This window comes from Giraffa tippelskirchi, chromosome 7 (assembly GCF_054371585.1).
Source record: "Giraffa tippelskirchi isolate mGirTip1 chromosome 7, T2T-mGirTip1v1.2.pri, whole genome shotgun sequence".
Lineage (NCBI taxonomy): Eukaryota > Metazoa > Chordata > Mammalia > Artiodactyla > Giraffidae > Giraffa > Giraffa tippelskirchi.
The window spans coordinates 51016067-51043758 of record NC_137281.1 but is presented as its reverse complement, the minus strand read 5'-3'; the positions used below and the strand labels follow the sequence as shown (position 1 = coordinate 51043758).

The 27692-nt window shown below is 42.9% G+C and overlaps 1 protein-coding gene and 1 long non-coding RNA gene across 9 annotated transcripts in view; one reads left to right on the top strand and one right to left on the bottom strand.

The window, feature by feature from the left end:
• CDH13 (cadherin 13) overlaps positions 1-27692 on the top strand; it is a 1025542-nt gene that overhangs the window by 524661 nt on the left and 473189 nt on the right. The window contains exon 1 of one of the 8 annotated variants that reach the window (XM_081514138.1): positions 23593-23652. The exons of the other annotated variants lie outside the window; for them this stretch is intronic. The gene's annotated coding sequence lies outside the window, so the exon portion shown is untranslated. Of the gene's footprint in view, positions 1-23592; positions 23653-27692 lie in introns of those variants that run through there. 8 annotated transcript variants of the gene reach the window in all.
• On the bottom strand, positions 1280-26123 carry LOC145514960 (uncharacterized). The gene is made up of 3 exons (XR_014060594.1): positions 25981-26123; positions 24657-24781; positions 1280-1387 (listed from the first exon to the last, which is right to left on the bottom strand). It is a non-coding gene; the product is annotated as an uncharacterized LOC145514960 (long non-coding RNA).

The window sequence follows — 27692 nt, the reverse complement described above, 5'->3', positions numbered from 1 at the left end:
ATCCCCTGGAGAAGAGAATGGCAACCCACTCCAGTATCATTCCCTGGAGAATTCCATGGACAGAGAAATCTGGTGGGCTACAGTCCATGGGGTCACAAAAAATCGGACACAACTGAGAGACTGATACTAATACTATTTATACCACGTACACATTGACCTAGCCTTTTTCTGGAATGTTTTATAGGTTATCATAACAAGAATAGGAATAATCAATAAAATAAACAGGCACAGTTGTTTGCTTTAGTCACTAGGAACAAGATCATAAATGGCAACAGCTCAGAACAGCCAATTTTTCATTTCTTCCCATCACTGATTCATGCACTTGACACATTTTCCACTAATTTCCTGGCATCTTCCATTCATGTGTGCCCTGAGAATCTCTACCTCTCATCCATGGAAAGTGTCTGGAAAACAATTATCATTTCCCTTTTGTTCCTGTACTTTCTTGTGGAAGAAAAGAAATTATATGTTAGAGCAGATTTTTTAAAAATAAAATAGTATTTTGTCATTAAATGAATGCTTTTAAAATTTTATTGTATTTTGAAAGGCATCCTAGTTGTTGGACTTCTCAAGACAGCCTTATGATCTGCCTCTGGTGGTTTGGGTTCTCTTGTTTTCTTTTGTTGTTGTTGTTGTTTTGTTTTTGCTTATTTGTTGAATACCATTTAGGAGTATATTAAGGAAAAACAAAAAGACCCATGATACATTCAGAGAAGAACAATCAAGTTGGGAAAATAAAAATCGCATGCATGGCTCTTATGATCACATGTATGTTAGTGTCACGTACATAAGCATGCTGTTGCAGGCATATTCACAAGGTAAATGGGTGAAACACGCCTCTAGGTTTAACTGGCACATCTGCTGTGAGCCCCACATCTTGCTCACTGTTCTCCTGGGTGCTCACTGTGGATTCAGATCCATCAGAGGCTCAAATGCACCCCCTTGACATCAAGATAGACTCTGCCATCCCTAGGGTGTCCATTACTGATTCACCTTTTGCCTTCACAGCTGCCTCTGCATATTGGTAGCTGGACAAGCACAATTAGGTGGATTTTTGAATAAAGCAGAAAGTCTAAACTGCCCCCATAATGCCTTCAAGTTTTCACCTTTGGGAAAATTCTGTATTACGGTGCCTTATCTCCAATAGGCTCCACTGACATCTAAATACCTTTCCTGGCAGGGTTAACACCAGTGATTCTGGATCCAATAGCACATTAGAACCATCCAGATTCCAGAAAAATCCTGGCACCCCAGCCCTGCTGCAGCCCTAGCATCCCACCTGTGCAGAAGATCAGAGTATATGGTCAGGCTTGAGAACCACCAGCTTCAGGATTAGGGAAGTTACATTTCTGGGTGCAAAAGTTGTATCAGATGGGTTCATTGCAACCTGTGAAAATAAAAAGCTTGACTTGAAAGAGCAGGATGTGAGGATGAGTTTTGATGGGGAGCATGGGCTAGAGAACGAGGCATTGCCCATCAAAGCAGACAGATGTCCCCAAGGAAGGAGAAGACGGATGGTGATTTTAAACCGACATTGTAACCTGCTGTTTCATAAGCATAACTTATTCTCTGATGCATGGAGAATAGGCTGTGGGGAGAGGAAAACGAGGTAGGCAAGGGGGTCTCACTTGTAATTACTCAGAACATACGGGGCTCAACCCAGGGCCATGGTGGTGGGAGGGGAGATGAGTGATTGTGAGGCGTGATCAGATCCTGGGCATGTGTGGACAGTGTTCTGGAATGATAATGGCAGCTCTGCCTGCACAGCCATATACCTCTGTGAACTTTCCTACCTTCTTCCCTGGTCCTCCTGGGGGTTTTGCAGAGAAGCTGGCATCAGCTCAGAGAGATGCCATTACTTGCTTAAAACCCCATGTCCAGCTTTGGTGAAGCATCTGGCTCTCACTGCTGTCCTTTTTCTACTCTAACAGGCTATATCCATTCCAAAGTCTGCAGAAAATTTAAGACTTTCGGAATTTCTTATTGCAACAGTATGAATATTATTAAATTTCCCGTAAACTCGAATTTTGTCTGTTTAAAACGACCATAGATCTTTCTTTTTAGAAATTGAGGTGATTAAGATTAATGACCAACCGTAAAATTTTATAAGCAATTATTACGGTTTACTGTGCTTCCTTCAGCTGGTTGACCCTCTGCCTTCCTTTCCTTCCCTTGTTTGTCAAAGTGGGTTTGCACATCACTGACCAAGACCTTGGGATGGAAAGAGTGTAGAGCCAGGTCGTTGGTGAACCCGTCTTTTTAACTTCTGCTATAATGATGGTCTGTCAGTGATAGAAGTTTATTAGCATTTACTCACCTTGCATTAGTAATACAGCACGGTGCATTTTCCCTTTTCACTAGCTGTGTTTGATAGAATCTTTAGAAAGGAAGTCAATTCTCTGGTTCAACAAAATAAATGAAGCTTTTGCTTTGTGACAGGTAATATAAAAGCTTTCTTTTGTCTGTGTGTGTGTGGGGGGGACACTCATCCTGCTTGAGAGCTTTAGGATTCTGTGGACCCCTGCCCACCATGTCCTCCCAAGGATGTCAGACACTCAGCCCATCCCTGTAGCTCCTCATGAAGAGTCATCCTTCCAAGCAGGATTGCTCTGTGCCCAGCTTCTCGGAGATTCTCCAAAGTCCCATCTCAAGTTTTTAGCCCCCCACTACAGCCTAGCTCCTCATTCCACACAAGACCTCAGGTTCTTGCTTTTTCTTATTGTCTCAATTTTAGCAAACTGAAGGAAAAGTTGCTATAGTAGCTGGAAGGGAATTCTATTAGTCAGGACTTGGAGATTGTATGTGACAGGAACACATTCACATTGCTGACATAAAGGGGCATTTATTGACTCCCACAACCAGCAAATCCCAGGGTGCCTCTCGCTCTAGAACAGCTGGATCCCAGATCCAAAGAATTGCTCTTTCTGCTCCTTCTTTGCAAGTTGGCCTCATTCTCACTTTCTGTACATGGACTTTCTCCAAACAGCACAACTAGCCTCCCTCTAGGATCACTCAAAGGCAAGAAGCCCCCCCCCCATCAGCTGTAGCAGAAGATTCCCAGGGAAAATATCATTTGGTCCAAGTTTGGGCATATACCCAGTACTGAACCTTGTGCACACCAGGACACAGAGACTCCACAGAGACTGAGCCAGACCTGTATTTGAGTCTCCTGCGGAGGTATGGGTCAGCAGTGGCCTGCTGCAGGGGCAGGGGCTTGCACCGAAGAATAGTTGTTTTTGAACTGTGGTGTTAGAGAAGACTCTTGAGAGTCCCTTGGACTGCAAGGAGATCCAACCAGTCCGTCCTAAAGGAGATCAGTCCTGAATATTGATTAGAAGGACTGATGCTGAAGCTGAAACTCTAATACTTTGGCCACCTGATGTGAAGAACTGACTCATTGGAAAAGACCCTGATGCTGGGAAAGATTGAAGTGGGAGGAGAAGGGGACGACAGAGGGTGAGATGGTTGGATGGCATTACCGACTCAATGGACATCAATTTGAGTAAACTCTGGGAGCTGGTGATGGACAGGGAAGCCTGGAGTGCTGCCGTCCATGGAGTCACAAAGAGTCAGACACAGGTGAGCGACTGAACTGAACTGAACCTGGGTCACACAGCCTGTGGCATAAGCCCTCTTGGAGGAGGTTGCCATTAACCCTACCATACAGCCACCGAGCAGACGACCCACAAATTGCAGAACAATTATACCAAAGAAATTCTTGCACTGTTAAAAAACTTCTAGGACCCACAACAGATTTCCCACCTTACGGATCTGGAAAATGGACTCAGAACCCCCAGAGAATTTGACTTTGGAGGCCAGTGGGATTTGATTACAGAACTTCCACAGGACTGGGGAAACAGACTCTTGGAGGGCACAAACAAAACCTTGTGCACACCAGGACCCGGGAGAAAGGAGCAGTGACCCCACAAGACACTGACCCAGACTTGCCTGTGAGTGTCCAGGAGTCTCTGGCAGAGGCATAGGTCGGTGGTGGCCTGCTGGAGGGTCAGGGGCACTGAGTGTGGCCGCCCATGCTCCATCTTTTGGAGGAGTCACTGTTATCTTCATTACCTCCAACATAGTTTGATCTCAGGTCAAACAACAGGGAGGGAACACAGCCCCACCCATTAACAGAAAATTGGGTTAAAGATTTACTGAGCATGTCCCCACCCATTAGAACAAGACCCAGTTTCCCCCACAGTCAGTCTCTCCCATCAGGAAGCTTCCATAAGCCTCTTATCCATCAGAGGGCAGACAGAATGAAAACCACAATCACAGAAAACTAATCAAACTGAGCACATGGACCACAGCCTTGTCTAAATCAATAAAACTATGAGCCATGCTGTGTAGGGCCACCCAAGATGGACGGGTCATGGAGGAGAGTTCTGATAAAATGTAATCCACTGGAGAAGGAAACAGCAAACCACTTTAGTATTCTTGCCTTGAAACCCCATGAAGAGTATGAAAAGGCAAAAAGATAGGACACTGAAAGATGAACTCCCAAGGTCAGTAGTTGGCCAATATGCTACTGGAGAAGAGTGGAGACATAACTACAGAAAGAATGAATAGTCAGAGCCAAAGTGAAAACAGCACCCAGTTGTGGATGTGACTGGTTATGGAAGGAAAGTCCAATGTTGTAAAGAGCAATATTGCATAGGAACCTGTAATGTTATTTCCATGAATCAAGGAAAATTGGAAGTTGTCAAATAGGAGATGGTAAGAGTGAACATTGACATTTTAGCAATCAGTGAACTGAAATGGACTGGAATGGGTGAATTTAATTCAGATGACCATTATATGTACAACTGTGGGCAAGAATTCCATTTCTTCTAAGAAATGGGTTAGCCCTCATAGTCAACAAAAGAGTCCAAAATGCAGTACTGGGGTGCAGTCTCAAAAACGACAGAATGACCTCTGTTCATTTCCAAGGCAAACCATTCAATGTCACAGTAATCCAAGTCTATGCCCTGACCAGTAATGCTGTAGAAGCTGAAGTTCTATGAAGCTGAACAGTTCTATGAAGACCTACAAGACTTTCTAGTACTAACACCCAAAAAAGATGTCCTTTTCAATATAGGGGACTGGAATGCAAAAGTAGGAAGTCAAGAAATACCTGGAGTAACAGGCAAATATAAATATAGCCTTAGAATACAGAATGAAGCAGGGCAAAGACTAACAGAGTTTTGCCAAGAGAACACACTGGTCATAGCAAACACCCTCTTCCAACAGCACAAGAGAAGACTCTACACATGGACATCACCAGATGGCCAATACTGAAATCAGATTGATTATGTGCTTTGCAGCCAAAGATGGAGAAGCTCTATACAGTCAGCAAAAACAAGACCAGGAGCTGACTGTGGCTCAGATCATGAAATCCTTATTGAAAAATTGAGACTTAAATTGAAGAAAGTAGGGAAAACCACTAGACCATTCAGGTATGACCTAGATCAAATCCCTTATTACTATACAGTGGAAGTGACAGATAGATTCAAGGGATTAGATCTGAGACACAGAGTGCCTGAAGAACTATGGATGGAGGTTCATGACATTGTACAGGAGGCAGTGATCAAGACCATCCCCAAGAAAAAGATGTGCAAAAAGGCAAAATAGTTGTCTGAGGAGGCCTTACAAATAGCTGTGAAAGGAGAGAAGTGAAAGGCAAAGGAGAAAAGGAAAGATACACCCATTTGAATTCAGAGTTCCAAAGAGTAGTAAGGAGAGATAAGAAAGCCTTCCTCAGTGACCAATGCAAAGAAATAGAGGAAAACAATAGAATGGGAAAGACAAGAGATCTCTTCAAGAAAATTAGAGATACCAAGGGAACATTTCATGCAAAGATGGGCACAATAAAGGACAGAAATGGTATGGACCTAACAGAAGCAGAAGAGATTAAGAAGAGGTGGCAAGAATACACAGAAGACTATACCAAAAAGAGCTTCATGACCCAGATAACCACGATGGTGTGATCACTTATCTAGAGCCAGACATCCTGGAATGCGCAGTCATGTGGGCCTTAGGAAGCATCAGTACGAACAAAGCTAGTGGAGGCGATGGAATTCCAGCTGAGCTATTTCAAATCCTAAGAGATAATGTTGTGAAAGTGCTGCACTCAATATGCCAGCAAATTTGTAAAACTCAGCGGTGGCCACAAGGATGGAAAAGGTCAGTTTTCATTCCAATCCCAAAGAAGGACAATGCCAAAGAATGTTCAAACTACCGCACAGTTGCACTCATCTCGCATCCTAGTAACATAATGCCCAAAATTCTCCAAAGCAGGCTTCAACAGTACGTGAACCATGAATTTCCATATGTTGAAGCTGAATTTAAAAAAGGGAGGGCAACCAGAGATCAAATTGCCAATATCCATCAGATCATAGAAAAAGCAAGAGAATTCCAGAAAAACATCCAGTTCTGCTTTATTGATTACACCAAAGCCTTTGACTGTGTAAATCACAACAAACTGTGGAAAATTCTTCAAGAGATGGGAATACCAGACCACCTTACCTGTCTCCTGACAAATCTGTATGCAGGTCAAGAAGCAACAGTTAGAACCAGACATGGAACAATGAACTGGTTCCAAATTGGGAAAGGAGTACATCAAGGCTGTATATTGTCACCCTAGTTATTTAACTTATACACAGAGTATATCATTTGAAATGCCAGGCTGGATGAAGCACAAGCTGGAATCAAGGTTTCTGGGAGAAATATCAGTAATCTTGATATGCAGATGACACCACCCCTATGGCAGAAACCGAAGAAGAACTAAAGACCTCTTGATGACAGTGAAAGAGGAGAGTGAAAAATCTGGCTTAAAACTCAACTTTCAGAAAACTAAGATCATGCCATCCAGTCCCACCACTTCATGGCAAATAGATGGAGAAATAATGGAAACAGTGACAGACTTTCTTTTTTTTTTACTCCAAAATCACTACAGTTGGTGACTGCAGCCATGAAATTAAAAGGCACCATTTCCTTGGAAGAAAAGTTATGACCAACCTAGACAGCACATTAAAAAGCAGAGACATTACTTTGCTGACAAAGGGCCATCTAGTCAAAGCTATGGTTTTTCCAGTAGCCATGTATGGATGTGAGAGTTGGCCTATAAAGAAAGGTGAGTGCCGAAGAATTGATGCTTTTGAACTTTGATGTTGGAAAAGACTCTTGAGAGTCTCTTAGACTGCAAGGAGATCCAACCAGTCCATCCTAAAGGAAATCAGCCCTGAATATTCATTGGCAGGACTGATGCTGAAGCTGAAACTCCAATACTTTGGCCACCTGATGCGAAAAACTGACTCACTGGAAAAGACCTGATGCTGGGAAAGATTGAAGGCAGGAGGAAAAGGGTATGACAGAGGATGAGATGGTTGGATGGCATCACCAACTAGATGGACATGTGTATGAGCAAGCTTCAGGAGTTGGTGATGGACAGGGAAGCCTTGTGTGCTTCAGTCCGTAGCGTCGCAAAGAGTCAGACATGTCTGAACGACTGAACTGAACTGAAGCCATTTCTCCATGGTCAGAGAAATACTGAGGCCAGAGAAACAGGTGTAATTTGGCCTGAAGCACATCCCATGCAAGTGGAGGGCTGTCACGACAGGAGGCCTACAGCACTAGCTCTTTGTCATGGGACAAGTGAGAGGGCTGATCACAGAAGAAGCTTCTAGCTAAAGAAATCTACTGCTCCCCTTTATATGTTTGCACCAAAGTCATGATGCATGTACATCTCTAGCATTTCACTTGAAGGGAAGACAGCATTGGGGGACAGACCCCAACATTCCTTTTCAATTCAAATTCAATTTAGCTAATGTGTTTTGAGTACACCCCACATGTCCCCACACAGTGCTAAGTTCATACAGATGATAAAATTATGGATAGTGCATTGATGCTGCCTCAAGGGGTCTGTCATTGGGAGGGGGCTCTCCTTAGATTATAGGGATTTGATCCATCCACATGCCTCCCTTTTATGCTAACTAAGACAAAGGAGGAAGTAGCCTCAAGTGTTAATACTCTGTCTCTTGAATTGAGTTATTTTTCCAAGGCAATAAAATTTGAAGATTGCAATTAGTTAACCATTATGAAGACAAATCTTCAAATATTTCTCTCACTGTGGTGACATTTAAAATGCTTCCTGCTCTACCAAACAGTCGATTGGATTTTTTTTTCCCCATCTTCTCATAATGGCTAATTGCTGAGCAATTGATTGGATCCCCTTTTGTTACCACGTAATTACTAAGCTTGCTGAAACAACTGCCCTGACCATTTTTCAGTCTTCTCATTTTGGTGACCTCAAGGGCAGGTTTGAGGTAGGACTATCCTTATTTGGTTAATCTCACTGCAGATTATTGATCTGATTGGTTAATATAGTGATTCAGAGCAAAACTTCAGTGGGTAGAAAGGCTTAACTGAACCTCAGGGAAATTTTCTTAACCTAAGCCTCAGTTTTTTTGGCCTGTAAGATGGAGATAATGACATAGTTGATAAAGTTTTGGGGAGGGTCATATGAGGTAGCACATTTTAAGTATTTAGCCCAGCTGGGACATAAGAGGGTGAAAAGTGAAGTTGCTCAGTCATGTCTGACTCTTTGTGACCCCGTGGACTGCAGCCCATCAGGCTCCCCCGTCCATGGGATTTTCCAGGCAAGAGTACCAGAGTGGTTTGCCATTGCCTTCTCTAGGGGACCTTCCTACCCAGGGATTGAACCCAGGTCTCCCGCATGGCAAGCAAACACTTTGCTGTCTGAGCCAACAGGGAGGCTGCTGGGATATAAGCATAAGCATAAGCATAAATCATAGGTGTTTCATCCAGGCTACTGCTGATAGGAACTTGGTCAAAATTCTTAACTGTCTTGAGATTCAGTTTCCTGTTCTATAAAATTGGGATAAATTTCCCATTCTATAAAATATGGGTAATAAAACCACTGACCTCATGGAGTTTATTTGATGAAGGAAAGAGAAAAGCATTAGGATTAAAGTGATAGTCAAAAGTGACAGTAAAGGCACCTAAAACCTTGAGCCTGACACCAACCAGCACACCGCCTTGGTCACTATTGTGTTGTGTTCAGCACCTGGCACAGCACACACCAGGTGACAACCCTCCCTTGTGCTCCTGAGCCCTTGGAAACACTTTGTAAATGCAGGGCTGGGCTGCTTCTGTGCCCACAGTGTTCCTCCCCTACAAGCCCCCAGTATCCGATGGGGAACTACTCAGAACCCGGGGCCAGTTAGCGGGCTCAACTCCAAGGAGAATGGAAGGAAAACAGGGAATGTGGGGTGTTCTTCCTCAAGCTGTTTGGAGTTGTGGCTTTTGGAAAAACTTCCTTTTCAAAAGGCATTTCTGGCCATGTCACAAGACAAAATCTTGCGTATGGTGCTTTGTGTGATTTCCATCCCTCTCACCAGACAAAGAGGACAGCGCCACCCATTAGGGCAGATCACATGCACTCACTAGGTGACCCAGGTGGCTAGCTATGCGTCCTCTGACACACACGGAACACATCTCAGAGAAGTTATTTCCCCAGAACCAAACCCAAAGAAGAAATGTAGAAGAGGCCCTGGCAAGACCCTAGTGTCCCTGGTTAATCGCAGGGACAGGACTACATTTGGCTGCTCCCGATTGCCACATTTCGCAGGGAGCTTGAAATGCCTTCCTCAGTGGGTATTTGTTGTGTACCTGAGCCCTCCCAAGGCAGTAAATTCCAAGAGACTGATGGATTTCCGTTTCTGGGTGGCCCCAAATGTGTACACCATGCACTGTTGCCCTGACAAGTGCCCAGTGAGTGGGCAAGAAGAGACTTGGATCAATCACAGAGGAAACCATGCATCTGAAAGATGAAGGTCTGATTTTCTGTGCAGAGTTTAAATGGCGCATGTGTCCTCACAAAGAACCCAGAAACCACTTCTCTTAAAGAGAGAATGGAACTGTGTACTTGGGCTTTGTAGAAGGAGATTTGGCCCAAACAGGGGTATCCGTGGGGGGTGTATGTGTCAGAGGGCACATAGCTAGCCACCTGGGTCACCTAGTGAGTGCACGTGCTCTGCCCTGACGGGTGGCACTGTGAACTGGAGTGTCCTCTGCAAGCAGGCAGCTGTGGAAGCTGTGCTTGAGGAAAGGCAGCAGTGTAGATGACAGCTACCCTGCTCAGCCATGTTGAGCCACTCTAGGTGCCAGCTCTGTTCCTGCATTATCTCATTCTTATCTTTGAAGCAAACCTCCCTACCCCCCACGCGGAGATTATCTCCAGTTTACAATGGGGGAGAGCTGAGGCTTAGAGAGATTTTGCAGCATGTTCTCTGACATGCACACAGTTAAGTGGCTGAGCAAGAACTTGAACCCCAGCTCTGCATGCTGGTTGTGCACCCTGACCCCAGAGCAGGGATGGTTTGTGTGTCCCTCTTCTCTGCTGGGGGTGGGGGCGCTGTTCTTTGAGAGAAGACTCTGGGTCTCTGCAGGCTGTATAGTAGCAAACTTATCTCCCCAGTGGGAGCCAGCAAGTCTCCCTGAGACCCTTTCCCACAAGCTCTGAATCCATTCATTTGTACAAGGGTGATATTCAAAAGCAGAGAGCTTGAGGGCACCTGTATTTGTCACTTCACTGATTTATTATTGTTCTAGCTGCTCTTCTAACTCAAACCACTGGCGTCTTTTCTGTCTCTCTCCACATCTTCACCAAGGAGTGGTAGAAAAAAGAACTCAACCTGGCACCAGACCAGCCTCACTTTGTTTGACAGCTTTTCTTGGAAAATTTACTCCAGCTTTTTAGTTTCCCTGTGTCCTCTATGAAATGGGACTAACAATGCCTCTTTAGATTATGAAAATTCATACATAAGATAAGCCCCTGCTAAGATGCATGTCCCAAAGCAGGCACTTTACTAATACCAACTTCTCTGCTCCTTGTCCCCTCCCCCAACAGTGGAGAGGGAGCACTGAATATTTCCATTAGAAAGCTGTCTTTCACACAAAAGGTTTTTTCCTTGCCTCTGGTGTTTTTCATGCATTTCCGATGTTTATGGTTTCAGGGATTCTCTGCCTTAGAATCCTCAAGAACTTCTGATCCCAACATTTGCATGTGTGAAGACAGGTTTTTCACAGGGCTGCACTGGTGTGGCCCATGGGTGCCTTGGGCTTTCTTCTGCTGCAGCCATGTAGGATACAGGGATTTAAGTGCGCCCTGACATGGCCCCAGGGGTCACCCCTGTTCTGAGTCCTCAGAAGGAAAACTTGGGCTTTTAAGACTGACAACACAAGGCTGTTTGTGCTTGCTGTTAGCAATGCAGGTCCAACACAGTTTTAAAAGCAAAGTGACTGCATGAAAAGAAAACATGTTGTTTTTCTATCGCTCCATGGAACCCCTGCTTCCATTAGAGAAAAAGGAGAAAACCCAATTAGGAAGGATAGAAACATAAATGGAACTGTGTCAACCCTCCCAAGTTGTCATTGATTACTACGCCCGGCTGGTATTTCTCACCTCCCATTCAGGGCCATCTCCGATAACGGCCATTTTCACAGCCAAAACAATAAGGAGATAGATGAGGCTGGTCCATTTGTCCCTGTCTCTTTTCTTGGGTAAAAAGAAAATGACTTAACTAAGTCTTTTTTCTTCAGGATGAAAAGAGACTTAAAAACATTTTAGTAACAAATCATTGTCCTAAAGTAGGTGAAACAGGAATTGATTTTCCTTACCTGCCTTCCCTGGATAGTTGGGAGGATTACCTGAGAGCAGGTGTGTTTGGCACCACATTGAAGAGTTGAGCCAGGTGGCATTACAATCAGTATCCTCTGGCAGGCATGATTGCTATGTTATTCACCATTCCTACGATGTCCTTTTTATTCATTGATGGACATCTTTCCTACTGTGACATTCAAACTCATAACAGAATGAAAATTTAAAGTTAATGGTATTGTTTTCACATATAGGGAAACATATGTGAGAGAATAGCCAAATAGATGTAACTGTAAGAATGTTGTTCTTCTTTATTTGAGTAAGGCCACTTCTGGGAATCTAACCTAAGGAAATACTCCAAAATGCAGAGAATTTCTTTTGCAAGATAATTCTTGGTAGCTTCATTCGCGGTATTCATAATTAAAAGAATCATCAAATGCCCCTTATTACTGAAATGGTTGTTAAATGAGGATGTATAAAAAGGAGTTATAATAAGAGGGAATATGCTCATGATACCATGTGTTAAAAATATAAAGATCTGTTTATCCTTTAATGCAATTCTTATTTTGAAAAAGTCCCAGCAAAATTTTCTCTAGGCAAAGACAAACTCATTCTAAAATTGATGTAGAGAGGCACAGGCCCCTTTTAGGAGATTGTTTAGGAGAGCTAAACAATCTTGAAAAAGACAAGTAAAGTGGGAGGAATCACTATTTACTCAGTCACCCCCATGTTAAGACCATGTAGCCACAGTAATCAAGACAAGGTGGTAAAGTAGGGAAAAAGACACATAGATTGATAGAACAATAGAAAACCAGGAAAGAGAGTCACACAGACATGGCCAACTGATTCTTAATAAAGATGCAAAAGCAGCTCAGTGAGGAGATTAGCTCCTTCAGCACATGGTGCTGAGGCCATTGGACATCTGTGGGCAGAAGATGAATTTCAGTTTAAGTCTCATGCCTAACACGAATGTTAACTCAGATGAGATTATGGATATAAATGTAAAATGTAAGACTTTAAATCTTCAAGAAAAAAATGGGAGGAAACCTTATGGGATTCGAGGGCAGGCAAAAAGTTCTTAGACTTGACAGAAAGGACATGATTCCTAAAAGTAAAATTTGGCAAACTGAACCTTTCAGTTTCAGTTCAGTTGCTCCATGGAACCTCTTTGCAACACCATGGACCGCAGCACACCAGGCCTCTCTGTCCATCACCAACTCCCGGAGTTTACTCAAACTCAAGTCCATTAAGTTGGTGATGCCATCCAACCATCTTGTCCTTTGTCGTTCCCTTCTCCTCTCACTTTCAATCTTTCCCAGCATCAGGGTATTTTCCAACGATTCAGTTCTTCGCATCAGGTGACCAAAGTATTAGAGTTTCGGCTTTAGCATCAGTCCTTCCAATGAATATTCAGGACTGATTTCCTTTAAGATGGACTGGTTGGATCTCCTTGCAATCCAAGGGACTCTCAAGAGTCTTCTCCAACACCATGGTTCAAAAGCATCAGTTCTTCGGCAATCAGCTTTCTTTATAGTCAGACTCTCACATCCATACATGACTACTGAAAAAACCATAGCTTTGACTAGATGGACCTTTGTCAGCAAAGTAATGTCTCGGCTTTTTAATATGCTGTCTAGGTTGGTCATAACTTTTCTTCCAAGGAGTAAGCATCTTTTAATTTCATGGCAACAGTCACCATCTGCAGTGATTTTGGAGCCCCAAAAAATAGTCTTTCACTGTTTCCATGATTTCCCCATCTATTTGCCATGAAGCGATGGGACTGGATGGCATGATCTTAGTTTTCTGAATGTTGAGTTTTAAGCCAACTTTTTCACTCTCCTCTTTTACTTTCATCAAGAGGCTCTTTGGTTCTTCATTGCTTTCTGCCATAAGGATGGTGTCATCTGCATATCAAGATCACTGATATTTCTCCCAGAAACCTTGATTCCAGCTTGTGCTTCACCCAGCCTGGCATTTCACATGACGTACTCTGCATATAAGTTAAACAAGCAGGGCGACAGTATACAGCCTTGACATACTCCTTTCCCGATTTGGAACCAGTCTGTTGTTCCATGTCCAGTTCTAACTGTTGCTTCTTGACTTGCATACAGATTTCTCAGGAGGTAGGTCAGGTGGTTTAGTATTCCCGTCTCTTTAAGAATTTTCCACAGTTTGTTGTGATCTACACAGTCAAAGGCTTTGCCATAGTCAATAAAGTAGAAGTAGATGTTTTTCGGGAATTCTCTTGCTTATTTGATGATCCAGCGGATGTTGGCAATTTGATCTCTGGTTTCTCTGCCTTTTCTAAAACCAGCTTGAACATCTGGAAGTTCACGGTTCACATATTCCTGAAGCCTGGCTTGGAGAATTTTGAGCATTACTTTGCTAGGATATGAGATGAGTGCAATTTTGTGGTAGTTTGAGCATTCTTTGACATTGCCCTTCTTTGGGATTGGAATGAAAACTGACATTTTCCAGCCCTGTGTCCACTGCTGAGTTTTACAAATTTGCTGGCATATTGAGTGCAGCACTTTCACAACATCATCTCTCAGGATTTGAAATAGCTCAGCTGGAATTCCATTACCTCCACTAACTTTGTTCGTAGTGATGCTTCCTAAGGCCCACATAACTTCGCATTCCAGGCTGTCTGACTCTATGTGAGTGATCACACCATCGTGGTTATCTGGGTCATGAAGCTCTTTTTGGTATAGTCTTCTATGTATTCGTGCCACCTCTTCTTAATCTCTTCTGCTTCTGTTAGGTCCATACCATTTCTGTCCTTTATTGTGCTCATCTTTGCATGAAATATTCCCTTGGTATCTCTAATTTTCTTGAAGAGATCTCTAGTCTTTCCCATTCTATTGTTTTCCTCTATTTCTTTGCAATGATCACTGAGGAAGACTTTCACATCTCTCCTTGCTATTCTTTGGAATTCTGCACTGAAATGGGTATATCTTTCCTTTTCTCCTTTGCCTTTCACTTCTCTTCATTTCATAGCTATAAGGCCTCCTCAGACAACCATTTTGCCTTTTTGCACATCTTTTTCTTGGGGATGGTCTTGATCACTGCCTCCTGTACAATGTCACGAACCTCCATCCATAGTTCTTCAGGCACTCTGTCTATCAGATCTAATCCCTTGAATCTATCTGTCACTTCCACTGTATAGTAATAAGGGATTTGATTTAGGTCATACCTGAATGGTCTAGTGGTTTTCCCTACTTTCTTCAAGTTAAGCCTGAATTTTTCAATAAGGATTTCATGATCTGAGCCACAGTCAGCTCCTGGTCTTGTTTTTGCTGACTGTATAGAGCTTCTCCATCTTTGGCTGCAAAGAATATAATCAATCTGATTTCAGTATTGACCATCTGATGATGTCCATGTGTAGAGTCTTCTCTTGTGCTGTTGGAAGAGGGTGTTTGCTATGACCAGTGCATTCTCTTGGCAAAATTCTGTTAGCCTTTGCCCTGCTTCATTCTGTACTCCAAGGCTATATTTGCCTGTTACTCCAGGTATTTCTTGACTTCCTACTTTTGCATTCCAGTCCCCTATAATGAAAAGGACATCTTTTTTGGGTGTTAGTACTAGAACTTCAGCTTCTACAGCATTACTGGTCAGGGCATAGACTTGGATTACTGTGATACTGAATGGTTTGCCTTGGAAATGAACAGAGATCATTCTGTCATTTTTGATATTGCATCCAAGTACTGCATTTCGGACTCTGTTGACTATGAGGGCTACTCCATTTCTTCTAAGGGATTCTTGCCCACAGTCATAGTATTATGGCCATCTGAGTTAAAGTCACCCATTGCAGTCCATGTTAGATTGCTGATTCGTAAATGTCGATGTTCACTCTTATCATCTCCTGTTTGACCACTTCCAATTTGCCTTGATTCATGGACCTAACATTCCAGGTTCCTATGCAATATTGTTCTTTACAGCATCAGACTTTCCTTCCATCACCAGTCACATCCACAACTGCGTATTATTTTGCTTTGGCTCCATCTTTTCATTCTTTTACAATGCAGGAGACCCGGGTTCGATCCCTGGGTCGGGAAGATCCCCTGGAGAAGGCAATGGCACCCCACTCCAGTACTATTGCCTGGAAAATCCCATGGACGGAGGAGCCTGGTAGGCTACAGTCCATGGGGTCACAAAGAGTCAGACACAACTGAGCAACTTCACTTTCACTTTCATTCTTTCTGGAGTTATTTCTCCACTCTTCTCCAGTAGCATATTGACCACCTACTGACCTGGGGAGTTCATCTTTCGGTGTCCTATCTTTTTGCCTTTTCATATTGTTCATAGGGTTCTCAAGGCAAGAATACTGAAGTGGTTTGCCATTCCATTCTCCAGTGGAGCACGTTTTATCAGAACTCTCCACCATGACCCATCCGTCTTGGGTGGCCCTACATGGCTTGGCTCATAGTTTCACTGAGCTAGACAAGGCTGTGGTCTATGTGAACAGATTGGTTACTTTTATGTGATTGCAGTTATCAAAATATAAAACTTCTGGCCTATGAAAGGTTCTTTGAAGAGGATGAAAAGACAAACTATAAAATAAAAGATAATAGCTACAAATTGCATATCTGACAAAGGATTAGCATGTAGAATATACAAAGAACTCTCAAAATTCAACAACAAAGTCCCAATCAACCTAATTAGAAAATGGGCAAAAAGCATTAATAGATATTTCACCAGAGAGGATATACAGATGGCAAATAAGCACACGGAAGGATATTCTACCTTATTATCCATGAGGGAAGTACAAATTAAAGTCACAATGAGCTGTCAGTACACATCTTCTAGAATGGATTTTAAAAAAAATAGTAACTACAACAATTGCTGGTGAGGATGCAAGAAACTGGATCATTCAGACATGGCTGGTGGGGATGTGAAATAGTGCAGCCACTCTGGAAACCAGCTTGACAGTTTGTTGTAAAGCATGCAGGTACCATAGGACACAATAGTTGCACTCCCGGATAGTTATCCCAGAGAAATTAATGCTCAGGTTCATGTAAAAATGTGTGTATATATGTTTATAGCACCTGATAGTAGCTTTGTTCATAATTGCCAAAAACTGCAAACAACCCAGATGTCCTTCAACAGGTGAATGGTTAAACTATGGTCTATACGTTGATCCGTGGAACACTGCTCAGTAATAAAATTAATGAATTACTGATACACAACGACTGGAAGAATCTCCAAAGAATCATGCTGAGTATGAATTCATTTATATGATATTTCCTAAATGACAGAATTATGGAAACAGAGAACAGGTTAGTGGTTGTAGGATCTATGGATGTGGGGGAAAAGTGATATATGGGAGAGAGGTGAGGATATTTATAAAACAGCAACTTCGATCCCCAGGTGATGGAGTTTTTCTGTAGCTTAATGGTGGTGACGGATACATGTACCTACACATGTGACAAAATGACACAGAACTAAATGAACACACAGACATACAAATACAGTGGAGCTCTGATAAGATCACTGAGTTGCATCAATGTCAGTATCCTGATTGTGCAATTGTATGATAGTTTTATGAAATGGTACCTTTGGGGGAAAAGGGATAAAGAGTATTTCTTGCAACTGCATGTGAATCTATAATTATCCCAAAATTTTAAAAAAATTCAGTAAAATATATTTATACCATTGTGTGCATTTAAAAGACTAGAAGGTGGTCACTAATTTATAATGGTAAAATAACTGTGACTATTGAGGAGGACATTGTCATCAAATATCTCTTTTTCCTTTTCCTTGGTTTTTACCTTTTACCTTGGCTTTTCTTTCCAACTTTTTCTTGGTGCACATGTGTTAGTTTTATAAAGAGGAATAAAACAAACCTGATTTTTCATTTAAAAAAAGTTCATTTGCTAAGTACAGCAATTTACAGCACTGTGTTTAGTTTATTCTGAAACAATCTCCTTATGTCTTCTTCTCTTTTACCCTGAGTGTAAAGATAGATGAGGCACAAATACATACAGTACACGCACATGCCACACACACAGACACAAAATTTTGACCTGCTCAAGAGTAAATAGGTTAGGGCTCAGTGTTCAAAGTTTCACATTGACAATTTGCAGCTACAGATGAAGTGAATTGTCGTTAGCTTTGATGGGCATTTGACGTAGGGGGAGGCAGCTATGAAGCTGGATGCCTCACTGCAGAGTCTATTCATGATTCATAGCCCAAGTCTAGTGTAGTCAAGAGGTGTGTCTCGATGGATAATGAAAGATTAAAAACTTAAACGAAGAAAATGCTGAGAAAGGGACTACTTAGCAACACGTTTTACCCTTTCCACCTACTGTGTGGTCTCCGTCCTTTGGTGCAGATATAATTTGAAAAGCCCAGAGTGTATGATTGGTTGTAATGGAATAAATGCATAGTATGCGAACAGGGCTCAGGAGCCTATAAAAGATTCAACTCCTGCTTCCCCTTAGGAGAGGTATCCAACCAGTATTAATATTTTAGAAATACTAGAAGGTAGAAGAGGAGCCATTATTCATCACTAGCACCTCCATGGTGCTAAAATTAAATAATGGATTTTTTTTTAAGACAGAATTGCTAGAGTTGTGGAACTATAAAAAATATTCCTCTCTTGGGGATGTTGCATTTTTGCTTTTATCTTTTGTTCTCCCCTTGAGAAAATTTTGATTTACTTTTGTGATAAGCTTATAACAACTAAGGAACTTGGAAGGCAGGATAAGCTAGTATGGGAGGGAGGTGGGTTAAGGCAGCTGACAAATGAGCCTGAATAAATTTGTTTGGCTTCAAGTCAGAAAGCCCCAGGACTGTGCGGGCATTCATTTTCCATCTTGTAGCATGTGCATCTGCACATATGGGCCGGGGCCCTGGGCCCTGTAACAGGGAGAACCCACTGTGCCACGCGGTATGGGGTCTGAGCCGGCTGGTCTGTTGAACAGGAGTCCCGCAAAGAAGGCCCAGTCAGCCCCGTCATAATCCAGCCCCAGTGTCAGAACAACCAGCCTTGCTCCTTGTGGAGGCATCTGGCTGAGCCATGAGGAACCCAGCAGCCAGAAGTTGGCATCAGACCAACACCTGGAGTTCTGATTTGGCTCAGCTGGTCTCAGAAGTGTCCCTGTCCCACCTTGTCCCCACGTCAGCTGTGTAATCTAGTTGGACAGATGACTTCACCTTATTAAGTCTCCCTTTCCCCATCTATAAAATAGAAATAATAGTTAACTTCCTGGAAGAATGCACATAAAACTCCAAATGTGGTGCCTGACATTTGTAAGATCTCAAATGAAGGCAGCTATTACCTAGGAAACGAACTCAAAGGTTTTTAAAAATGAATGCAATTATTAAAATTCGTAATTTATAATTATTAAAAGCCATCCTGATACTGACATGGTGTTGTGGCTAGATGTGTTCAGAAGAGAATTGTTGGTATTGATTGAATGCCTGGTGTGTGCCAGCCACAGTACTCTCTACTCACCAGAACCTCAGGGGCGTGGTTCTCCTGTCCTTAGTTATCTAGGAGGGAACTGATGGGTGAAAAGATGTGCTTAAGGTCAAAAACCAAGGACATATTACAGCCAGAGTTCAAACTGACCCAGAAACCATTTTCTAAACCATTGAACCACAGAGGGAAAATGATATATACCATGCAGCACCTAGAGAAATGAAGGCATGGGGAGTGAAACAGAATTCTTGCCCACCTGATGGAGAGAGCACGGCTGTTGTTGTTGTTCAGTCGCTAAGTCATGTCTGACTCTTTGCAACCCTATGGACTGCAGCAAACAAGGCTCCTCTGTCCTCCACTATCTCCCAGAGTTTGCTCAAATTCGCGTCCATTGAGTTGCTGATGCTCTGTAGCCATCTCATCCTCTGTTGTCCCCTTCTCCTCCTGACCTCAATCTTTCCCAGTATCAGGGTCTTTTCAAATGAGTTGGCTCTTTGCATCAGGTGGCCAAAGTATTGTAGTATCAGCTTCAGCATCAGTCCTTCCAATGAATATTCAGGGTTGATTTCCTTATGATTGACTGATTTGATCTCCTTGTTGTCCAAGGGACTCTCAAGAGTCTTCTTCAGCACCACAATTCAAAAGCACTAATTCTTCAGTGCTCAACCTTCTTTGTGGTCCAACTCTCACATCCATACATGACTACTGGAAAAACCATAGTTTTGACTATATAGACCTTTGTCAGCAAAGTGATATGTTTGTTTTTTAATATACTGTCTGGAGAGTAGCTGAGCTTGGTTTAAACAGAGATCCCTGGACAGCACCTCATCTCTTGCCTACCTCACAGAGTGCTGATCCACACACGCTCAGAGCCACTCCGAGTTCAGACTCAAGGAATCGCAGCAGCTGTAAGTAAGAGTCTATCTGAGTCTATCTGAGTCTATCAGAGTTTATCTGATATTGATCACCCTCTACCTTATTCACCAGGTGGGGCGTGAGCTTGGACACACCAATGGCAGCCTTCTCCATCACCAGGCTGCCCATGCCATCAGCTTAAGCTCTTTAAACTCTGGACATGTTCCTTCTTTTGAGCTGAAATCTGTCTGTTCTGTATCTTGACTCTTTCAAAGACAACAGAATGAAGCCAATCTCTTTTTCTGCAGGTATTTAGATGATGCCACAAACTGTGCTTCCCTACATTCACACATCTCCATCGCCAGCTCTCTTTCAATACATCTTCCTACATTCTAGTCACTTAAGGGGCTCCACCTTGTTCATCTGCTAGAAAACAGACCACCTGGCTTCTCTCTCAAAAACATACTTCCTCATGGGTCCCTTCCTCACATGTATCCTTCAGATGGAACACTCTTTACAGCATCATCTGCTTAGGGGTCATCACCCACAGGGAAGTTACTGGGCAGTTGTGTTGATCCATGGCTGTTTAGAGGATTTGTTATCATGACTTGAGAAGCGCCTGAATCCCACTCTCACAACCCCACAAAAATTTTTCCATTGATTGTGATCTTCTAAAATGCTTTGCCAAAGTCTTCAGTGACTCAGCTTGTATGATCCTCTCTTGTTGGGCTTCCTTTGGAAAATCCATACTTTATGCAGTTGGAAGCTCCAGAAGAAGAAAAATGTTTACCTAAGTTGATCTCATCACATCCATGGGCCTGTGTTCAGGGAGCACACTGCTCTATTTTTAAATTTGGATGTCTCATTGGGACGATTTAATTAGGAGATGACTTTATTTGAAGGATACCAGAGCACCCCTCAGAACCCAAGCCCAGGAGCAAAGATGGTCCTTAACCAGAAATTGATAAGCCATTTTGAAACCAGGGTTGCTGTGCAAGTTCACTGATTTATGAACTTTTAAAATTTTCTTTTTTCTCTGACCATATAGTCTCTCATTCATCTTCCCTTTACATAACTTCTTTATTTATTACTAAGTAATTAAGTGTCTATTATGCACCATGCACTGTTCGCGACAACAAACAGAAGTCCCGGATACCATGGAGCATATATTTTAATGATAAAGAATATAACAAACAGATAACTATGTCAGGTAATGATTCTGTGAAGAAAACCAAAATGGTTATAGAGGATGATGTTGGGAAGAGCCACTGTTTTTCATTTTTTTAATAAGGTGGTCACGGAAGTCTTCTCTGAAGAGATGAATGTAATTAAAGAATTGAGAGACAATGATGGAATGAGTCACACATATTCCATTTGGTAGGGTCCTGGTGAATGATAGCCATTCACCAGCCACCACTGGGAAAGGGGACTGTGATAGTTTGGTCTGCCAGTGTAATTTGGAGACCAAGGTTGAGGCATCAAATTAAGTTATGCTGAACTGGGTCATTTACCAGATGCAGGGTGGTAACATACCATGCTTGAGCCTGAACTGGCTTCACATACACACAATTATTCATTACTCTCTTTTTTAATTTCCCAAGTGGATTGTTTTCTTTGTCAAGGTCTGCACTTATGGCCCAATTGGGTCTCCCCAAAACGTAAACTCAGCTTTCAAGCTGATAAGATATTAAGGGTCCACAGCCCTCCGCCAACTGACTCCATCTCTTCCTGTCCCTACCTCAGGATCCAGAAAGAGATGATGTGTTTGACCAGGCTCTGGTTTTGTATAGGAGCCTGTGGGTCAGAAGAGGTAAGCCTAGGGCTGAAATGGGTAGACTCAAGCCTGGCATTTGGGGAAATGGCAGCAGAGGAGATGTGTACAGACACAGTGACACTTGTGGCTGAAGACAAAGGCAGGGAACAGGCTATAAACAGTCTTGAATGCATTTCTGGGGAGCCTGAATTTTTCCTGAAAGGAATGGTGTGTAGGGGGATGGCCTTGAAAGATTTTAGTCAGGTGTGATCCTATTGTGGGAAAGAGTAGCTGCTTCAGAAAATGGGACACTTGAAAGCCCGGTTTGCACAGGTTCTTCTCACTGCCAAAGCCAAATAGAATGTCAGGCTTTCAGTTTTAAATGATTGAAATTATATATTTATGTTTGGCACTGCTTGTATTTCCAAGCATCAGACTTAACATTAAAATTTTCCCTGAATTATAAGAATAATAAGAACAAGCGTTGAAATCCTCAGTGAAAGGGCAGCGAAGACGCATTTCCAGGGAGAAATTGTTCAATTGTTCGTGTTTATTACTTCCAAATGGGACTAGCTCCAGGTTCATAATGCTGATTTTGTTACATTGCTTTCTCTGAACTGTGGTTCAGATGAGTGCATAAATATTTGGTTTAATATTTCTTTGGGAACCGTAAAAATCTAAGCTGATGGAAGGGAGAGGAGCAGAGCAGTGGCCAGGAAGGAAAGTTTGGTAAGTTAGTAAGAGATTACGAGTGTGTATTTCAAGAGTGCCCAAGGGCATGATTAATTTATTATCCTTTTAGATGGCAGAATGCATGCAACGCCCCCCCCCCCAAATTGCACCATTACTATGACAAAACTCTGACCATGTGAGAAGGTAAAAATGTTCCTGCCAGGAATTTGATGTACAGAGGGAACGGGTGACCCCTTGGGTAAATATAAATCTGGGAATTGAGACTTGGAAGCCCTTAATCTTAGCTCTGCCTTTGACAGAGACCTGAGATGAATATCTGTGCTCCTAGTCTTCAGGGGTGGGTATGTCAGCAGGAGTCCAGACCAGGAGCACCTTCAGCAGTGCCAGGTTCGGATGCTCAGTTGATTCTACTCTTGTGCCCGCCCACACCACCCGGCACTCTGACCAGTCGGCCATGTGAAGTGGGCGTTAAAGCCACAGACTCTAGATGCTTGGGTTCAAATGCAAGGCCATTATCTCGCTGACTTTGGCGAGGTGTGTGTGATTCGGTTTCTTTCTCTGTAAAGTGGGGATTAACACCACCCCACAGAGTTGTTGTAAGGATTAAATGATTAATGTGTGTAAGTTGCTTAGACTAGTGTGTGGCGGAGTGTTAGCGTTCGATAAGCAATTGCCTGTCATAGTCATCATCATCACCACCATTTAATAATCATAAAATGAACAGTAGCCTTACATTCTTGAGCATGTTTATGTACTTAAGCCTGTCATATCTCTCAGACCCTTATCCACCATAACCCTTGTAGAATAAGCATCATTTCCCCTATTTGGCAGAGGAAGGGAAGGAGGCTCAGAGTCCACATGGTTAGTGAGCTCCGAGCTGCAAACCCAATTGTCCTAAGCACTCTGTGCATTAGTCAGGCTAAGTTAGGCTATGAAGTGGTAATATGCCTTGTGCAGCCCTTAGCCCTGCTGTTGCTGCATGCACCATTACCTCGCAGCCCATTACCAGCCAATGGTTACCTCAAGAGGACTGATGGTCGCTCAGCCATTGGTTGGCGCTGCAATGGGCTCCTTCCCCAAGCCAGCCACTGTCACTGAGTGACCGTTAGTGATCCTGCTCAGCCATTGGTCAGTGCTGCAGTGGGCCCCTCCCCCAAGCCATCAACTGTCAGTGAGCGACCTTAGTGGAACATTCAGTCAAAGGTCGTCAGAGTGGTGGTCCTCAGACAAAGAGTGAGGTGAAAGGCAGATCCCAGCCTCCCGCAGTGGGTGAGTTGGGGGCCCAGGGAACAGACTGGGGGCTGTGTCCTGTGGGGGTTCAAAGCCCTCACCAAGGCTGCCCACTGGCTGGGTCCAGGCCCTGAGGTGGCGATGACCCTCTCCCCCATTCCCACCTCAGTGACCTAATGGCAGCGGCCATCTCTGGGACCAGCCCCTACTGGGCGGCCTGAGGAGCCTGAGGCCATCTGGGTCCTGGGCACCTGGCTCCCTCAGCAATGGTGGCTCGGCAAGTCTGGGGACCTGGCCCAGAGGGAGCTGCCAGCTGAGATCTGCCTCTTCAGCCAGGCCTGGGCACTGGCGGGAAGACCCAGACTGAGTTCCGGATTTGGGGCAGGGTAACCAGTGCCTTCAGGGACCCCCTCTTCTTAGCCAGGCCTAGACCTTGAAGGGTGAAAGTTGTGCTGAGGGACCTGGCCCATACTTACCAGAACAGAGAATAGCATTTGTTTTGGTGGGAGTTTAGAGGAATGTTGTCACCTGACCATGATTCTCATTGTTGTATGGCAGAAACCAACACAAAATTGTAAAGCAATTTTCCTCTAACTAAAAAATAAATTTAAAAAAGAAAAAACAAAAGATCTGACGCCAAGATGTTTGCAACAAATAACCATGCCCCTCCCTCACCTTTCCTATAAAAGGGCTTTGCTGACAGCTTTTGGGCAGTTTGGGGTTTTTAAGGTATGAGTCATCTGTTTCCTTGCAGAGTCCTGCAGTAAACATTTCTCTGTTCAAGGCTCTGATGTTTTGCTATTGTTTGGCCTCTATTGTGAATTGGGCACATGCACTGGTGTTTTGATAACACTTTCATTCTCACTTCATTGGCTAAAGCAAGTTCAATGGCCACAGTCAACCTTAGTTGACTGCGGAAGTATAGTCCTACTATGTGCCCAGAAGAGGAGCCAGATTATTTAGGAACAGTGACTATTCCCCACTACTATAAATCTGATTCATAAATAAAGAGATAGCAGGTATAGAAAATCTAGATTTCTCACCAGAGATTCCAGGACCATCTTGATTTTGAAGGGGAGACAGTGCAGGACATCTTGATTTTTGGTAGAACCGCAAGAGGCAAAGTCAACGGACCCAATGAGCTGGGGGGTGAAACTCATAGTCTGCGCTAAGAAACCAGAAATTCAGAAGGGGACATATAAGGATCCCAGTTATTCTCTTGGACAATAAAGAGATGTGGAAGTGTGATACTGATGGGTAGTGAATGGACTTTGGGCCCAGACAAGGCACAGTGACCCAGTGACCGAAAGATGGCTTCTGCTTTCTCTGATCTGCTGTGGCTTCTTTCAGCAAATCTCCCATATTGCATAATGTGGGTTTCATAGATTATTGAACTATGACCCTTAAACTCTCTGGAACTCATGAATGGTCAATAAATATTGTGAATAGACGAAAAGAAGGTAGGGAGGTAATAGAGGAAATTGTAATCAAGAAGGAAGCATCTTATTAAAAGTCATGGAAATACTCCAATAAAAATTAATTAAAAAAAAATCACGACAGAGAAACAGACCATCAGGGTGAGTGAGTGGTGCTATCAGTTTGGAATATATTAACAAATATAAACCGCGTTCCCTCAGTGAGAGCAGCATTGTGCCAATTATGCATGTAAACATGCATATTTAAATATACATATAATATTTGTCCTCTTGTGGCTGAATTATTTCACTTAACATAAAGTCTTCAAGTTTTATCCATACGGTAGCATGTGTTAGAATTCTCTTCATTTTTGAGTTTGAATAATAATATTCCATTTTATGGGCATATCACATTTTATTCATCCATTTGTCCATTGTTGGATACTTAGTTTCCTTCCACTTTTTGGCTATCATGAATAATGCTGCAGAATATTCATTCTTTCCATGCATCAGTGGATCGTTTAGTAAAGATGACATTGTACTTGGCTGTGAATAAATTTTTTAAAAATCCTCAAGAGTAGAAATTTCATAAACCACATTATTCTCTGGTAAGGTGGAAGTAAAAAATTAAAATGTTGGAAATATTTGTAAATTAAGAAATATTCTCCTTAAAAATTTTTCTATAGACTATAGAAAGTAACCAAAAATTGTAACTATCAGAAAATAAAGCTGACCTACCCCCTTCTCCAGTTAACACTGAATCCTATGGAACTCAGTGCATTAAGCTGAGTTTAGGCATAATCTTAAATTCTTTCTTAAAAAGGAAAGGTATCAAAGCTGGTGCAATGACAGTGCTGATAAATGAAGGGTCAGCGTAGTGGATTCAGATTTCCCCTCATCATGTGTTCCTGGGGTTTGTTTTTCCTTCCTGAGTGTTCCATCCTGCCCATACCTTTAACCCCCTCTGTGGGAGGGCATAAGCCATTTGAGTCTGGTGGTGAGCACAGCCTGCTGGTATGAGAACCCCTGGTCTGTGCTGTGGGTCTGCTTCTCGTCCTCCCTCAGTGGACTGCCAGAGCGTGGGTCCTGTGATTCTCCACCAGGGATTTTGGAACTCTTGGCACTGGGTTTCCCTTAGTTCCCCTTGTTGATTTATGACCTAATGGTTGAAAGTCGTTGAGCAGCGCGAGAGTGAGAGGAGGGAGGGCGTGGGTCTAACAGCTGCCTGGATTGCTGAATGGCTAAGCATCTTCAAGTTCAAAGGCGTGTCAAGGACTAAACCACAGTAGAGAATTAACTGCTGCTTACAAGTCACCTTAGAGAACCAGCCTACTGGACAAAGCAAATGTCTTCTAATAACTATAGGTAAAGGCCATACATGAGTTTTTTCCTCCTTAATATGGAGCAGAAAACATCTTCCAAATTAGTGTATACCCCAAGCTCCAGTAATTACTCTTAGATGTTTAAAAAAAGTTGTTTTGCTTTTGAGTTAATTTTTTACTATATAGCAAGTAATATAGGCTCATCTTATGAAATCAAAAGTACCCTAGAGTGAAGGAAGAAAAATATTACCCTATTAACTCTATCTCCCAAAGACCTATACTGTTCACATGTGATTCATTTCCCTTTGAAAATTTGTGGGTGAGGGGTCTGATTATTTTCTAGTTTTTTATCCTTTTGACCATATTGCTTATATATGTAGAGTCTTCTATCCTTTGAAAATAAGTATCTCCTGATTTTCTAAATAGGTAGAATTAGAGCATCCATTTAGTTGGCTGTGACAGTGAAGAAGTGCTGGGGTATTTGTGTTGGAGCCACTTCACACCATGAGCACAGTGTTTGCTCAGACAGAGGGTCTTCACACAAGGGGGCCCTTTGCAGGTTATAAGGATGGGGAAGTGTCCTAGGTCCCTTCATGATTCCTGGGTGTTACCACGGCCTGAGGGTTTGTAAAAAGAGAAATGAGAAGATACTGATGTTACATAGATAAAGTGACCACATTTTCACACATACAAAAATTTTAGTACAACAGATTTTAATTTATGAGTTTATGAAGCATTTTATGATCATATAAAAACATGCAAACAAAGTTGTATTTTTTTTCCAAAGCTTTAGTCAAGTGTCTTCTATGTTCCAAACCCAGGAAATGTTAATAGAATAGGAAATAAATAGCCCAAGGGACAATTACCACCCCCAACCAAGGGGCCATCTGCTCTCTGTGCCTTCACAGACCTCAGTGGTGAGCAGGGCTGGGACCAGAAGATGAGGCTGTCTCCTTGGAGTGGGGCAGAGGGTCAGGAGAAGCTCCAGTGAGCAGGCAGTCCCTGGTGGTGCTGAGTCCAGGAAGACCAGGAGGGACTCCAGCAGACAGGATGAACGATAGGAGTCCAACCAACCCAGGTCCAGAGAAAGTGGGCAAAGTTCAGAAGGCCCGTGGCTCACAAATGGTGGTGGCAAGAGAGAGAACTGAAGAAGCAGGTGGAGGCCCATCAAGGAGGGCCCTGAGGTAATTAACCTGGGAGCAATGGGGAACCAGCGAAAGTCTTAATCTGGAAACTGTCTTGGCCATATTTGTGTTCGCATTTTGCAATGACCATTCTGGTTGCAATTAGGACAGGAGGGGAAAAGAGAGAATCAGAAACATAGAGGCCTGTTAGGAGACTA